The sequence below is a fragment of the Drosophila subpulchrella genome, chromosome 4 (genome assembly GCF_014743375.2).
Source record: "Drosophila subpulchrella strain 33 F10 #4 breed RU33 chromosome 4, RU_Dsub_v1.1 Primary Assembly, whole genome shotgun sequence".
Lineage (NCBI taxonomy): Eukaryota > Metazoa > Arthropoda > Insecta > Diptera > Drosophilidae > Drosophila > Drosophila subpulchrella.
The window spans coordinates 1,738,047-1,754,222 of NC_050608.1; positions in this window are offsets into that span (position 1 = coordinate 1,738,047).

Consider the following 16,176-nt stretch of genomic DNA (forward strand, 5'->3'; position numbering starts at 1 on the left):
TATAAGCATGTAATCTATTTAAGAACAAATCAGTTATCAACGCAACTTATAACTCCGCGGTTCTACTTCCTACTTCCGGGAATAGGGCTGTGGTCCGGCATCGCAATAACCATCGTTACCGTTGTCACCACGCGGTCACCGTACTGCCATCAAAGCGTCCCCGTGGCTGCGACAAGCAGGGCGTGACCAAGAAGTGTCTACTTCGGTTTGACACAAACAAAAACCATTTTTAATGATAAGTACTCGCATTTCCATTATTAGGCCGGAAATATATGTGGCAACCCTCGTATATGTCATATCGTTTAATGTAAATTTTTAAAAATGTTTGTTATTAAATTTTACTTCAAAGTGGGTATAACATGTACATTTGAGGGTGTTCCGATAAGTAAGCCTCCAAAGGAAAAACGAAAATTTTGGAAAAGTGGCAATTTATTTCTCAACATAATCTCGTTTTAGCTCCAACTTCTTTAAACCCGTCTGAAAAATACGTTTTCTCGAGGTCTGCAAAATAGGCCTCTGTGGCGGCGACGAACTCCTCACTTGACGCAAATTTCTGTCCAGCGAGTGACTTTTTCAAGTTTGGAAAAAAAAGTCACACGGGGCCAAATCCGGAGAATATGGTGGATGGGGTAGCAGTTCGTAGCCCAATTTGACCAATTTGGCCTTGGCAAGGGCGGAAGTGTGAGCCGGTGCGTTGTCATGATGGAAGAGCACTTTTTTCTTCGCCAAATGGGGCCGTATTTTCTGCAATTCGGCGGCGAATCGGACCAATAATTCGGCATAGTACAGCCCTGTGACCGTTTTGCCCTTCTCCAGGTAGTCGATGTAGACTGTTCCTTGGTCTCTGGTGTACACACATGTTTCGTCGACGGTCACGAAACGACGACTCTTAAACAGCATCAAACACTGCTCTGAAGTGGTCTCACGGTTGCGTTTGTTGTCCGAAGTGAGCAAACGCGGCACCCATCGCGTCGACAGCTTTCTCATGCCCAAAATTTCATGCAGGATATGACCCACGCGGTCTTTTGACATGCTTACTGTCTCAGCTATCTCGCGTATCTTCAATCGGCGCTCTGCCAATACGAGCTCGTGGTTTTTGTCACGTTATCCTCCGTGGTAGCCGTTTTCGGGGCACCTGGGCGTGGCTCATCAAAAGCCGACGTGCGACCACGTTGAAACTCGTTTAACCAATTTTTGACGGTCGCCATCGAAGGAGAAGAGTCACCGTACACAGCATCCAAGCGCTCTTTGATTTCACTGCGCGATTTTCCTTCCTAAAACAAGAATCGAATCACAGACCGATATTGCTCTTTCTCCATTTTTCTGAAATCCGCGGGCACGTCCGATTCCACACGCAGTCAAAACAAAACCACGAGTCCGATTCGGCTGAAATTTCGACAGTAGCCGTCTACGAGAATGTACTTCATAGTAAACTTATAGTAAATTTCTCTTACTTGGCTAAGTACTTATTGGACTGCCCGTGTCAACACGGGTTTATGAAACGTAGACCACTACCACTAACCTTTTGAGACTTACATCATTTGTGGTAAAGGGACTTAAAAAACATCTTCAAACAGACGTCATTTACACTGACTTTAGTAAAACATTTGACTCTGTAAAACACGTTCTTCTAGTTAGAAAATTTGATTTATTATGATTCCTTCTTGATTTTTTAAGAGGGATCCTAAATTATCTGAATTGCAGAACCCAAAGATTACTCATTAAAAATTCTCTGTCGTGTCTACTCCACGTTACCACAGGTGTCCCAAAAGGGAGGACATGGAGCCGCTAATTTTTACTTTACTTCTAAATTACCTCAGTTATAACTTATTCTCGTGTACTAATGTACACAGATGATGTTAAATTATGTCTGCAGTATAAGGATACTTCTTGCCAGTCCGACTTACAATCCGATTTAAATAATTTTCAAACATGGTGCTCTGACAATTTACTGGATTTAAATGGCTTTAAGTGTAAGGTAATTATACCCGTTACTCGTAGAGTAAAAGGGTATACTAGATTCGTCGGAAAGTATGTAACAGGCAGAAGGAAGCGTTTCCGACCCCATAAAGTATATATATTCTTGATCAGGATCACTAGCCGAGTCGATCTAGCCATGTCCGTCTGTCCGTCTGTCTGTCCGGATGAACGCTGAGATCTTGGAAACTATGAGAGCTAGGCTATTGAGATTTGGCGTGCAGATTCCTGAGCTTCTTACGCAGCGCAAGTTTGTTTCAGTAGAGTGCCACGCCCACTTTTACGCCCACAAACCGCCCAAAACTGTTGCTCCTACAGTTTTGATGCTAGAATAAAAATTTTAACTGAAATGTATTGTTCTCATCAATATCTATCGATTGACTTAAAAAAAAGTTTGCCACGCCCACTTTATCGCCCACAAACCGCCCCCAAACTTCAAAAAATCGTTAATATGAACGTGGATATCTCGGAAACTATCAAAGATATAGAATCAGGATTTCAGATTTAGATTCCGAACCTTTGTACGCAGCGCAATTTTGATACGCGAGTATGCCACGCCCACTCTAACGCCCACAAACCGCCCAAGCCTGTGGCGCCCACAATTTTCATGCTAGATACAAAATTTTAACTGAACTGTATCGGTCTCGTCAATACCTATCGATTGACCAAAAAAAAAATTTTCCACGCCCACCCTAACGCCCATAACGCTTAAATCTGTCTACCGCAGGTAGGTGGCGCATTTCAGTCTTGCTTTGCTGCTTGCTTATTTCCATTTCCCTTTGGTCCCTTTAGCTGAGTAACGGGTATCTGATAGTCGAGGCACTCGACTATAGCGTTCTTTCTTGTCTCTTTTTGTCGTGTTAGTCCTTAATATGCGACATACACGCTGAGTAAGGGCTCATTGAATAGAATAACTTAAGTAAACGATCATGGCGTTTTTCTGGACCTAAGACTAAAATTTGCTGATCATAATTCGTCTATGGCTAGAGGAGCGCTTGGCTTTATTAAAATGTGGTCAAGGGAATTCAATGATCCTTATATAACTAAGACTTTATTTATTTCGCTTGCCCGCCCGATACTTGAGTATGGATCTTCCGTCTGGTGTCCCCAATAAGGAATTCAGGTTAATCGTATCGAATCTGTACAGAAAAATTTGTTCTTATTTGCTTTAAGGCGCCCAATCTGGGGTGCAAACCAGATTTTACTTTCTTATTCTAGTATATTACTCTTAATTAACTTATCCTCCTTAGCCAACAGCAGAACGATGCTAGGAAGTCCCAAGTTGGAACAGTAACAGTCTTTATTTATAACCTAATTCCAGGCAAAATTGGTGGCCCTGACTTGGTTGGCCAGCTAAACTTTTGTATTCCATCCTGATTAACAAGAAATTCAATTTTAAATCATTGTAGATCTAGCTATGACTTGCACGAACCTTTCAGCATATTATGTTCTGACTATAATAGACTTTATCCTATTCTCTCAATATATGACTTCCTGCCTCTCTTAAAACGATTAATATTAAATTTTCTAGCACAGAATGTTATCCTACTGATCCTACACCGAGCTAAAGGCTACCGAACGGTTCGCAGGTTGCGGATAGCGAGCGCCCTGGTTCTCCAGGCTAGCTACGAATAAATATGGAAGTTGGACACGGTCCGGCTACCATTAGGCCTCCAACATAAAGTGTAAAGAAGTAGCCCAGGACAGTCACCGGGTATCTGCGCAGTAGTAGTAGCGACGCCGCGCTCGTGCTGCCGCCTCCGACAAATAGCTCACACTCACCCCCTTCCCACACGTAAAACCTACATACCTCTACCCTACCCACACAACACTCATCTCACCTCGGACTCAATCTCAAACGGTGAGCTCAGGCAAGTGGTGACCGCCTGTTCTGACCTGACTTCAACCCCTGCCAAGGCCAGCGAACAACGCAGACGTCTAAGCCCAAAACACCACAAAGACCAGCCCAAACCTCCCACCAGCGTAGGAACGGCTAACCAGCTAATCCAACCTGAGGGGAGTGCCAAAGCTGATCTTGTGGTGTGCACCAGCCAAGACAACCAACCGCGGCGTATGGTCGCGATCCTTTGCGGAAGTGGTAAAGGATCGGAAGATCATTGGCGTCATCGACCAGAGCGATGAAGGCGGTAGGATCCCTAGAAACCAATGGGGTCTGGTTAGACGGGCCCTTACGACAGTGGCCTTGAAAGTGCTGGACGAAAGCCCAGGTCCGCCACCCGATTGCACAGATGCGGGGTGGTACCAGGGAAATGTAAAGTTGATCGCCTGTGAGGACGAAAGATCGGCAGCACTTTACAAGGCTGCCATCAACAAGGTCGGCGAGGTCTACCCTGGGGCCAAACTGGTAGTTTGCGAGGCTACAGACATCCCGTCTCGACCGAGAGCGAGGGTGTGGCTGCCGTCTGAACCCTCGGAGCCAGGGGCTATCCCCAGCCTGCTGACTAGGTTCAACCTGAAGCATCCGAAAGATGGTTGGAAGGTGGTTAAGGTGGAGAAAACCGAGCGCGTGACCATGAGCGTGGTAATCCTCCCGAACCAGGCCTGCTTGGAACCCCTCGCAGCGCAACAGAACCGGCTGAATTAAGGGTTCGATAAGGTGCAGCTTCGCATCTAAGACACGGACAAACTAGCGTGCAGAACCTGCATTCTTACCAAGACACACATTACGCTTATCTCATTCCACAGTTTAGCGAAGGCGACCTCACCACGGTCAGACTGGAGCTGAACGAACACACTCATCACACCATAGCATCAATTTATCTGACTCACGACTATGACGGGCCATTACCAAACACCACAACATAACAACTCATACATGCACACTCATCTAAGGAACTCATCCTGGGAGGGGACGCTAACTCACACTACGCGCAATGAGGAAGTACAAACACAAACGAAAGGGCTTAGTTACTCTACGACTATCTCCTTTAATGAAATCTATTCATCTGCAACAAGGATAGTGACCCAACTTTCATCACTAGAAATAGGAGGAAAGTCTTTGACATTACACTAATATCTGATGCCCTACTTAACCAGCTCGAAGCGTGGAAGGTGGGGCTCGAACACTCATTCTCAGACCACCGATACGTAGAATTTACAATGACTCTAGACTGTCCTCCCGCCGAGAACATTACTAATCTAAGATTAACCAACTGGGGATACTACAAAAATCTTCTCGGAAGAAACTTACAACGGTCAGGAACTAGAAAACGTAGTTAATACTTTCACTGACATCTGCTGTGACGCCATAAAAAGGGCTTGCCCAAGCAGAACAGTCAAAGCAAAGCACAAACCGCCGTTGTGAAACACAATCCTTGCGAATCTTAAAAGAGAGTGCAGAACTTTCTTCAATAGAGCTAAATACAACAACAGCGAATCTTCCTGGAACTTATACCATACAAAGCTAAGTCTATACAAAAAAGAAATAAGAATATCAAAGCGAAGAGCATGGGCTGATTTCTGTAGTAGTATAGAGTCTACTGCGGACTCATCCAGACTCAGAAGAATTTTGGCAAAATCTCCGGTAACCATTGGCTACCTAAAACCAATGCTGACAGCTGGACGGACAGTCAGAAAACCCTTGAACTCCTGTTAGACACCCATTTCCCTAAAAACACCCAAGCAGTGGAGGACCTCTACATAGAGCAGAACCTTGACAACCAGAGCATAGACAACATCTCAAATCCTAATCGCATCAAGTGGGCTATTTACTCCTTTAGGCCTTTAAATTCCCGGGGCCCGGACGGGTTCTTCCCGGCCCAACTACAACGGACCCTAGATATATCCTTACCCTGGCTGACAGCCATCTTCACGGCTGCCTTGTACTAAACCACATTCCAACAAGGTGGCTGGACGTTAAAGTAATTTGTATACCGAAAGGCGGCAAACCCTCCCACACCAACCTAAAGGACTTCCGCCCGATAAGTATCTCTTCCTTCTTGTTGAAGACCCTGGAAAGGCTAATTGACATCCATATCAGGCTAACCATCAACCCAAGTCTACTCTCCGACGCACAACATGCGTACCCTAAAGGCAGATCAACAAATACCGCCCTCCACTCTCTAGTATTTAGTATAGAGAGAGGTTTCCGCAACAAGGATTACTCTCTGGCAGCGTTTCTAGGCATAGAAACAACTATCACAGCTATCACTGGTGCTCTGACTGAACTGGGCATTGAGCGGCCCATAGTGGGACTCATACACACCATGCTTACCCTGCTGGTAGTGTACTTTACTATAAGATCAGCTCACTTGACCAGGAATGTCTGGAGAGGAACCCCACAAGGGGGTTTACTCTCACCTCTTCTATGGGTTATAGTCAACAAACTACTATCACTTCTAGAGGAAGCGGGCACTAAATTGGTAGCCTACGCTGATGACGTGGTTATCCTACTGCAGAGTAAATTCCCGCAAAACTCTTTGCAATCTGATGGAGACAACCCTATCCACCCTCCCAAGGTGGACAGCGGATTGTGGACTGGGAGTTAAACCAGAAAAGACCGAACTAGTTCTATTCACAAGGAAGTATAAGATACCAAGTCTAACTCTCCCAAAACTACACCAAACGCGCCTAACCCTCAGCTACCAAGCAAAGTACATAGGTGTCATCCTTGACAAAAATCTCCACTGGACAGACAACATCCTAGAACGCACACACAAAAAGGCAATAGCACTCTTCGCTTGTAAGAAAAGCCATAGGGAGGAAGTGGGGTTTCTCCCCCGTAATAGTTCACTGAATATACACTGCAATAGTCAGGACCATTCTTCTCTACGGAAACATCGTGTGGTGGCCTTCCCTAGAAAAGAATTGTAACCTCAGGATCCTTCACAAGATCTAAGAGAGAGCAGAGCTCTGCATCAGTGGGGCGCTCGGCACCACCGCCACTGAAGCATTAAACACAATCCTCGACCTTCAACCCCTGGACCTACTTGCCAAAAGCTGGACATCTGCAACATCGCTGAGGCTCCGCGAAGCAGCGGCACGGACAGCAGGCTCAACGGGTCACTCCAGTATCCTAACAATTCAAATATCAATACCACAGATTACAGACTACGTTCCACCCATAGTCAACTTCGAAAGAAGATACAAGTTCTTCATAGCTACCCCTACAGACTGGGACAACCTCCCACACCAATTCGAAAACGCCGTCAACATATACACAGACGGCTCCAAACTTAACTCCCAAACAGGTGGGGAGTCTTCTCTCCCGAACTAGACATAAAAGTCTCATTCCGCCTACCAGACCACTGTGGTGTTTTTCAAGCGGAAGTCATGGCAATTCAGAAAGCCATGTCACACCCATGTCAAGCAGCCCTCAGGTCCCTCGACTCCTACACAACAAACTCCACAACTATCTCTAAATAACACAAATCTCAGAACGAGATGGCCACTTATCTGAGAATCAACCTCATCTGGGTGACTGGACACCATAATATTGACTAGCAAGACAAGGGACAACCGCCGACATCTTTCGCGATAAGGACACGGTGGGTATGCCCATGGCTACCTGCAAGCTCCACCTCAGGCAGACACTGTACACCCTCTCCAACAACCGATGGAACCCAATCTCAACATGCCACAATTCTAGACTAACGTGGCCAAATTACAACTCGAAAAGAACCAAAACTGTCCTACAATGTATTAGGGAAGACATCTCCACTCTCCTAAATGCCCTCACGCGCCATTGTCTTCTAGGGACTCATGCACGCAGGCTGGGACTCATTAACTACGACTACTGCCGCAGCTGCAAGCAGATAGACGAGGAGGTGAGCATTGAACACCTCCTATGCTTCTGCCCAGTGCATAACCTAAAGCGCTTTCAAACCCTAGGTAGCTACACACTTCCGAACCTTGAGGCCGTTCAGGGCGTTAGCATTCCAAAACTATTATGTTTCCTAAAAAGAACAAACTGTTTCGTGAAAACCAATAACCCATGAGCTAGGAAAAAGGATCTGCACAGAGATCACGTGATATCACAAGTGCCCAGTGTGGCCTAAGTGGGGGGATTAGTTATCTAATCTCCAACCACACCTACCTAACCTAACCTAACCTATATTATAAATAATCTTTTTGCTAAAACTATTTCGCTTGTAGCTCTTATGCTAGCATACAAATCTTAACTAAGATGCTATGGTTTCCTCAATACCTATCATATTGACCAAAAAACATTGACGCCCACTCAAACGCCCACAAACGTCCATACCACTAATAATCGGTCACATTTTGTATTTTGTAAATGGGATTTTGTTTTGTTTATCGATAAATGTCTACCCATTTCCAAAATATTCAAATCGGAATATTCAATAACCAAAGACTGTAATCAATGACCGAGTATTGTAATCGCTAGATGGCGCACAGTAATTGGAATAAGTCGCAACTCCCTTGCACTTCCTTTAGCTAAGTAACGGGTATCTCATAGTCGAGGCACACGACTATATCGTTCTTCCTTGCTTAAATTGTATTTTACTAAAAACGAAATATATTTATTAAAAAAAAGGGGTACAAATTGTTACAAAGATGACGGACTATAGGTTTAGTGGCAAATCATGCTTGAAAACCCTAATTTATCGAAATAAAATGCTTCCAGGCCTGGACAATCAAATGATCTAAATTCTGTCGGCCTGTGTTATTAGTCTTTCAAACGAGCATACTAACTACTGAGCTAAAAACATTATTTATACCATAATAATTTAACTTCAGATATTTTAAAACTATCATATACCCGTTACTCAGTTGTTTATTAAAAAATTCGGGGTCGAACAGCTTTGTATTCAAATTGCAATTACATAACTAAAGACTGGCTCTGACGCCGTTACTACGCGAATTTGCTACGTATTTAGCAACTGCAAGGTCTCCATATATATATTCTTAGCTTTATTTGTGCAGAGTAATTTAACTCCTCACACACATTGTGTTAAAAAGAGAAGACAAAGTTGCGATACACCAAATGTAACAAATTCCAGGACTCAAATTGAGATTGTCAAGACGCAAATTTTATGCGCTTAGGAGGCGTAGCGGAGGACAAACGTTTCACCAGGAAAATCTGTGTACTCACGATTATCGCTTTTTCATTGACAGTCAGGCCAGTATAACCCGCCAATTAGTTGCCCATCTATAAAAATTTTAGGCGTTGGCGAAGGTTCATGTATCCTCATAGAAGCGATGACTGTGAGTAAGGACACCGAATGGCAATTGTCTACATGTAAAGTCTGTGAAGCAGACGTAGATTGCCGTTGCAGGATGACTTTCTATTGGGACAGGACGTAATTATCAGCACGACACGAAAATCGCGAAGCTGCTTGATAATTTCCGTGAGCGAATGCGGAACTTGTTGGAGATGTTTTCTCCACAGGATTACCAGACTTGAAAAACGTGTCTGTTACTGTGTGCATCCCAACTAATAACTTATATGAATTAAAGAGCCTTCCTTTTGTGTTGAAAAACGCTCCTACAGTTTTTTGGTCTTAATGGTTATTAACGCAAATTAATTGCTATATATTCAATCGTATCAGCGTCATCGAGAATTGCAAAGTACTGCAAGCCAAATAATGTAAGACACTTACTTTATACTGTAAAGGCGTCAAGAGGCAATGATCATGCAGAGCGAAACAACTGGATAATTTTGTCAATTGCGTTGATAAAAAAAAACCGATAGCATTGGTTTAATTCGTCTGATAACGTCGAAGACGTCGAATTGTAAGAAATTCCACCCGTGAATGACTGTGAACTTCGCCTAGTTCAACATATTTGTATAGCTCAGCTGTGTTGAGATACATTTTCTTTTAAAAGCGTTACCAGAATGTCATAATAGTCGACGATGTAGAGTCGTATAGCCTAGTACTCACATCGACGAAAACCGCGAGCTAACCATAGGAGTGAGCGAGAGGCAAATAGGCGGCTATAGCTTTTCGTCGGGTCTGTTTTTCAGCGCGCTATTCAGATAAGCTAAGGAAATACCAGAAAAAAATACCAGATTTCGGGAGTGAATTTTCGATGAACGCCGTTAGCCGCGGCCCAAAGAATAAGAAATTTAATTTTTGGCGGTGTTCGTGCAGAAGCGGAAATGGAAGAAAAAAAACAAAAACCCAAAAAACGGTTAAAGGAGGTCAGTGCAGATGAAAAAGGACGCCTAATCCAAGCTGTTGCCCATTATTGTGGGACTTCACCGACAGGAAGAAATACCACAACAGGGGCAAATCCGCAGAATAGTTGACGTGCTGGAGGAGATCCTCTAGAGAATCCCAGTGAAAAGGAACATGCCGAGTGGGACTTCGCTCTCTACATGGACATCCTGCTGAGCGTGTCCTCGCAAAGAAAGTAAGATCTGGCCAAAATAATTTGGTTGCGTTGTACTAATAGAAGGATCTTTTTAGCAGAACCACCAGTAATATGATCTCCGAAGTCCTCTCCATTAGGACTCCGTACACCATAACCACCAGCTACTTTGCAGCTTATGCGGAGCTGGAGGACCCGCTGGCTTCTATAGGGAGGAGGAAAATAGGGCGCCCGCTAAGAAACAGTTGGAGAAGCCTTGGCCAAGCAACTGACCGAGTGCGAAACATATTATTAAAAAGTTGAATGTAAGGCAAGAGAGATCGCGATAGTCGAGTGCCTCGACATTAAGATAGCCGTTACTCAGCTAAGGTAAGCGAAAGGAAGATGGAACAAGACGATCGCACAATATTTGGTTATATCTTCTAAATGGATCGTCCGACTGGAACAATTTGTAGAGAGGTAGATAGGTATTTATAAACCAAACCTAATCCCATTTAGACTTTTGAAAAGTGTGGGCGTTTGAGTGGGTGTGACATATATTTTTTGGTCAATCGATAGGTATTAACGAAACCAATAGATTCTAATCTAGTATCCATTATTGTGGGACGTTACCGACAGGAAGCAATACCACAACAGGACAAATCTGCAGAATAGTTGAAGTGCTGGAGGAGACCCACTAGAGAATTTCAGTGGGAAAGAATATGCCGAGTGGGACTTCGCTCCCTATATGGACATCATGCCGGGAGTGTCCTCGCAAAGAATGTAAGTTCTGGCCAAAACAATTTGGTATTAATGTACTAACAGAAGTATATTTTTAGCAGAACAACCAGTTATACGATCTCCGACGAGCTCTACATTGCAATGGGGAACCATTACAGGACTCCACCACCACCAGCTTCTTAAAAGCTAAGTCTGCAGGACGCTCGGAGCTGGACTGCAAATAAAGAAGCATCCGTGACAAAAGAAGGAAGTCTAAAGCTACTAATTAACATAAATAAATACATCCATTTATCTGTATTTTTTTTTGTACGAGCAGATTCGTCTTTATAAAATCCTTCAAGCTGCTTGACAGTAATACCATGCTACATGCATTGCGGGTGAACTTTGAATACTGCGTTCACACTACAAAGAATAATATTTTTGACTAGTGAAACTTTTTGAAATAAAAACTTTTGTTGAACACTCCATTTATTTTATTTTTAGATTCTTTGTGCACCAGCAGTAGGGATGTCGGAAATATATCAAAATATCGATATATCAATATTTTTTCTCTTAAAAAAAATATTATCATCGCGATATTTTTTGGGCACAAAAAGACCATTTTAACGATATTTTTGTATGATATTTTCGATTTTTTATGTTTCGTCACTCTTAAGCCAGAGTGCGGCAAAAGATTTTCATACAGAATCAAATGCTACTTCTGCGAAATGCACATTAAAGTCATTAAAACCAGCGCAAACGAAAGCAATCTGTTATCTCATCTAAAAAATAAGCACCAAGATGCTTTCTTCAAATGTTCATAGACAAAGTTAAGCGTATTGTCATGCACTTCAAACACAGCACAGCTGCTATGGACGCACTACGGAAATGTCAAATGGACAAAGGAGTGCCAGAAGGAAGAATCAAAACACTAATTCAAAGCGTGGACACTCGGTGGAACTCGGGCTTGGATATGCTAAACGCGTTCGTTGCACTAGCTGACGAAGTGGCATTCTTTATTTTGAGTAGACGAACCTCAGGCAACTCACCAGAAATGCTCTCAGTGGAGGAGCTTAATATTTGTCGCGATTTTTGCCATGTTCTCCAACCTTTTAAAGAAGCCCCTGACAATGTGAGCGGCGATTCTTACGGCGATAAGCTTAGTGATTCCTATGATTTCTATGATTAATACAAAATTAGATGAAGCTAATATGGTTACCGCTGAGGGCATTCTAACAAAAGATACCCTTCTACAAATATCACAAAAGCGATTGAGTGGTTTGCTGCAGAATAACATACTCATGAAAGCCACAATGCTTGATCCTCGATTTAAAAAAATGTATTTCGATATGCCTCGCCACGAAAAAAATGTCACTGATGAAAACATAAAGCAGATGGTTGAAAAAAATACTGCCTTCGTCTGTAGAAGAGATGGATTGCGGAAAACAGGACATGGTCGCTTTAAGCGTACAGGAATCTTTTCTAGATCTGCACTACAGGACCAAAGAGCTCCGAGACTCTGTAGTCCAGAGTTCCGAAAGAAATGAAATGCAGCCTTTCTTTAGTATGCCATTTTGTAGTTGGGAGACAAATACTTTGGATTTCTGGATCTCACAAAAATCAACTATGCCCATGCTACCGAAGGTGGCATTAAGTTGCCTGATCACGCCTGTTAGTTCGGTTTCATCGGAACGGTTGGCTTCTGCCATAAAGTGTGTTGTTTCCCTTCAGTTCTGCAGTAGGGACGCGGTGACATGGCTCAAGGCAAAAAGCTTTTTTTGTTTTTTTTTTGTGCCTAAAACGCTGTGCCGCTGTTGACGTCAGCAGAGCAGTCGGCGCAGCGTAGAGGACTGCCCACGAAAACGATCGTGCAACAAAGAGAGGCAGATATTCGGATATTTCCCTCTCTTTCTTGTCTTATAATCTGCCTGCACTCCGCGCTCGCAGAGACAAATTTCGGCTGGTACGTTATTTTTTTTTGCGTCTCTCCGTTATGTTCGGCTAGCGACTAATATTTCGGCGGAAAAATTTTCGTGGAGCAGCGACATGTGAATGCCCTAGGAGCATTATTGTATATCGAAAAAAAAACTAATAGTGTTTTATAAAAGTAAATTATTTGATTATAGTAAAATTAAGTAAATTGAATTTACTTATAATGTTATGTTTACTTATTATACATTTTTATTACAATATATTTTTTTAGTGTAATTATAGAAAATTAGTCCGTTAAAATTGATTTCAATATTTAAAACATTAGTAGTATTAGTATTAACATTTTTAAAAAATTCTTATTGTATTTTTTACTTAAGAAGTACAAATTATATAGTCGGATATATTTCGCCTTAGAAAGGGTATAAGTGCAGTGGCACGCGCCAACAGCGAAGAGAAAACAAAAGAAATCAAGTAAAGGGGTGAGAAGACTTGGTGCATTCTGTTTGAGTGATTGAAAGGGAAGCATCCATGTCAATTGTGCGTAGCAGTATTACTTTAGTCGTCTCTTTAAGTTAATATAATAAAGTCAGGTAAGTGCTACGTTAAGTTTAAGATGTTGTGCATTGATCTTAGTTTAAAGTACGTATATTTTGAAGGTATTCAATGGGTTCCGTTAGCCGAAAGTGGATGACGAAATGTTTTGTGCCAATAAAAATCCTGCAAAGGGTTAAACACAGCTATAAAAGGTAAATATACAATTAAACAAATAAAACGCATTTTTTAAACATATGTTTTTTCAGGAGCGTTGGCCAAGGATTCAGAGGACCCGGACAAAGGTTTAAGAACGGCGATGACTAACGTTTAAAATAAGCTTACGAAGCAAAAAAACGGAAACAATAATTGTACAATTTTTGAAAATCTAAATAATAATCTAAATTAAAATGAATTAAAATGAAATTAAATATGTATGTATTTTAAATTCTATATTTTTTTAATTGAAAACTCAAGGAAAAATTCTGATTTTCACAAGTGATTCACTTGGGACGTGTCCCTTGCAAGTGATTTCACAAGTGAAAACTCAAGGAAAAATTCTGATTTTCCCAAGTGATTCACTTGGGACGAGTCACCGGCACGTGACAGGCCATACGAAAAATGAGTATAAGGAACAAGTGAAATCCCGTAGGACTTCGGAAAATTTTTATTTGAATTTTCACTTGTGAAAATGCGGACATCCCATACAATTTTCTATATGGAGCGTCACTTGTTCTTCACTTGTGCACGAGGACATGTCCCAGGTGATTCCCAAGGTGATTCACAAGTGAAACTTTTTTTTTGGAACTGAAGGGTTGTGACTCCCGTAGTCGTATGACAGACCAGCATGCAACTGAACGAGTTTTTCTTAAATCATTAAAAACAGATTTGTTTGCGAAATAATTAAAAACAAGTACAAACGTATGTAATTTTATGAATTTATAATTAAAAACAAGTACAAATGTATGTAATTTCATGAATTATAATTAAAAACAATAAGTTCAAATGTATGTAATCAGTATGTTTGTAAATAAAATTGAAACAATGGGCTGTGCCATATCCTTAATAATTTTGTTATTTTATTTATATATTTATCTAATGCTAACAAATAGTATTAAACTAAGCGCTAACAGTGGTTTTTTTTTTGAGCCAAAGCAGCTTAGGCCTTCGGCTAGGGGCTTATGTTGTGGGTTTACTGTGAGATTATATACATATTTACAAGATTATACTATTTATGGGATCCTTAGATTCTAATTGTATTTACGTTGATGTTTATTTATATTTTGTGCATTATTTTTGAACTTTTTAGGAACTTTATGATGTTGTGGGAGTTTGAGTTTGAGGGAATGGCTATTATTTTCTTATTATTTTTTATAAAAGACCCAAATTTACAGCAACAGGACACCAATTTTCAAATTTAGCTGAACATTAAACAATATAAAAAAAACGATATATCGATATTTTTTAATGATATTTCTTAATATCATCGTGTGATATTTTTCAAACAGCAAATATCAAAGATACGATATTTTTTCAAAATCCAACAACCCTAACCAGCAGACACTTCTACTTTAAATTGCTCTAATGGATTTTTTTCCGTTTGGCAATAAACCGAAATGCTTGACAGTAAGTTTTTAATTGAAATTGCGTTTGTAAAAACGACATCAGTTGCCACCGCAATTGTAATATTGCGCACAGCAATCGTGGTCACGTTAAAATCAAAACGGCCTGAACAGTTGTAAAGAATTAAACTTACTTCGTTGTGTTTTAATAAGAATTATGCAAATTCATATCAATATTTCACTCATCGATACACGCCAGTAGCCATGTATCGTGTATCACGAAAAGGAGGCGTACTATTTTTTCGCTCCCTTTTTATACTGATCATGATGCAAGAACTTTTGCATCAAGATTAGTAAACATGTGCGTTCAGCAGAACTCTTGAAAGAATTCTATCAGTGATCAGGTGTGTCAGGTTGTTTTGCTGAACGCGTCCAATAACTTCATAAGGCCTAGTACTCAAATCGGCCAAAAGTTTCAAAAGTCGAAAATTCATTTCTTTGTTGTGTGACCGAAGTTTTCAAAGTTGACCCGCAATGCATGTAGCATGGTCTTACTGTCAAGCAGCTGGGTTTGTTTTGTTGACGATTTAAAAAAGTCGAATCTGCTGGTGTCCAACGATTACAAATTCAATGGGCGTTAAAGATATGGCCGTAATAAATAAAATTGGTATTGAGACTTTAACTCGCTTTAATAGGTAAACGCGAGCTAAACCAGAGTAACCCAAAAGCTGTTTTACCTAGTTTCGTTGAATACTTTCCGCACACGCAGTCCGAATGGCGGTTACATTTCATGACCCAAAATATGTTGCACAGTGTTAATAGAAATATTACAAATACTTAATAACGCAAAATTGTTGTTGTTTCTACACCGCTTCTGGACGAACACAGCCAAAGATCAAATTTCTTATAATTATGCGCGGCGGCTAACGGCGTTCATCGGAATTCACACACGAAATCTGGTATCATTTCTGGTATTTCTTAGCTATTCTGAGCGAGAAACGGACCCGTCGAAAAGCGTTAGCCGCCAATTAGCCGCTCGCTCTCTTTTATGGTTAGCACACGGTTTTCGTCGATGTGAGTACTGTGCCTTAACTAAAATCGTCATTAGGTGGAAATAGTGAAAACGAGGTTTAACTCTGTGTAAATGTGACGTACGGTAAAAACGAATAAATTAATCGGA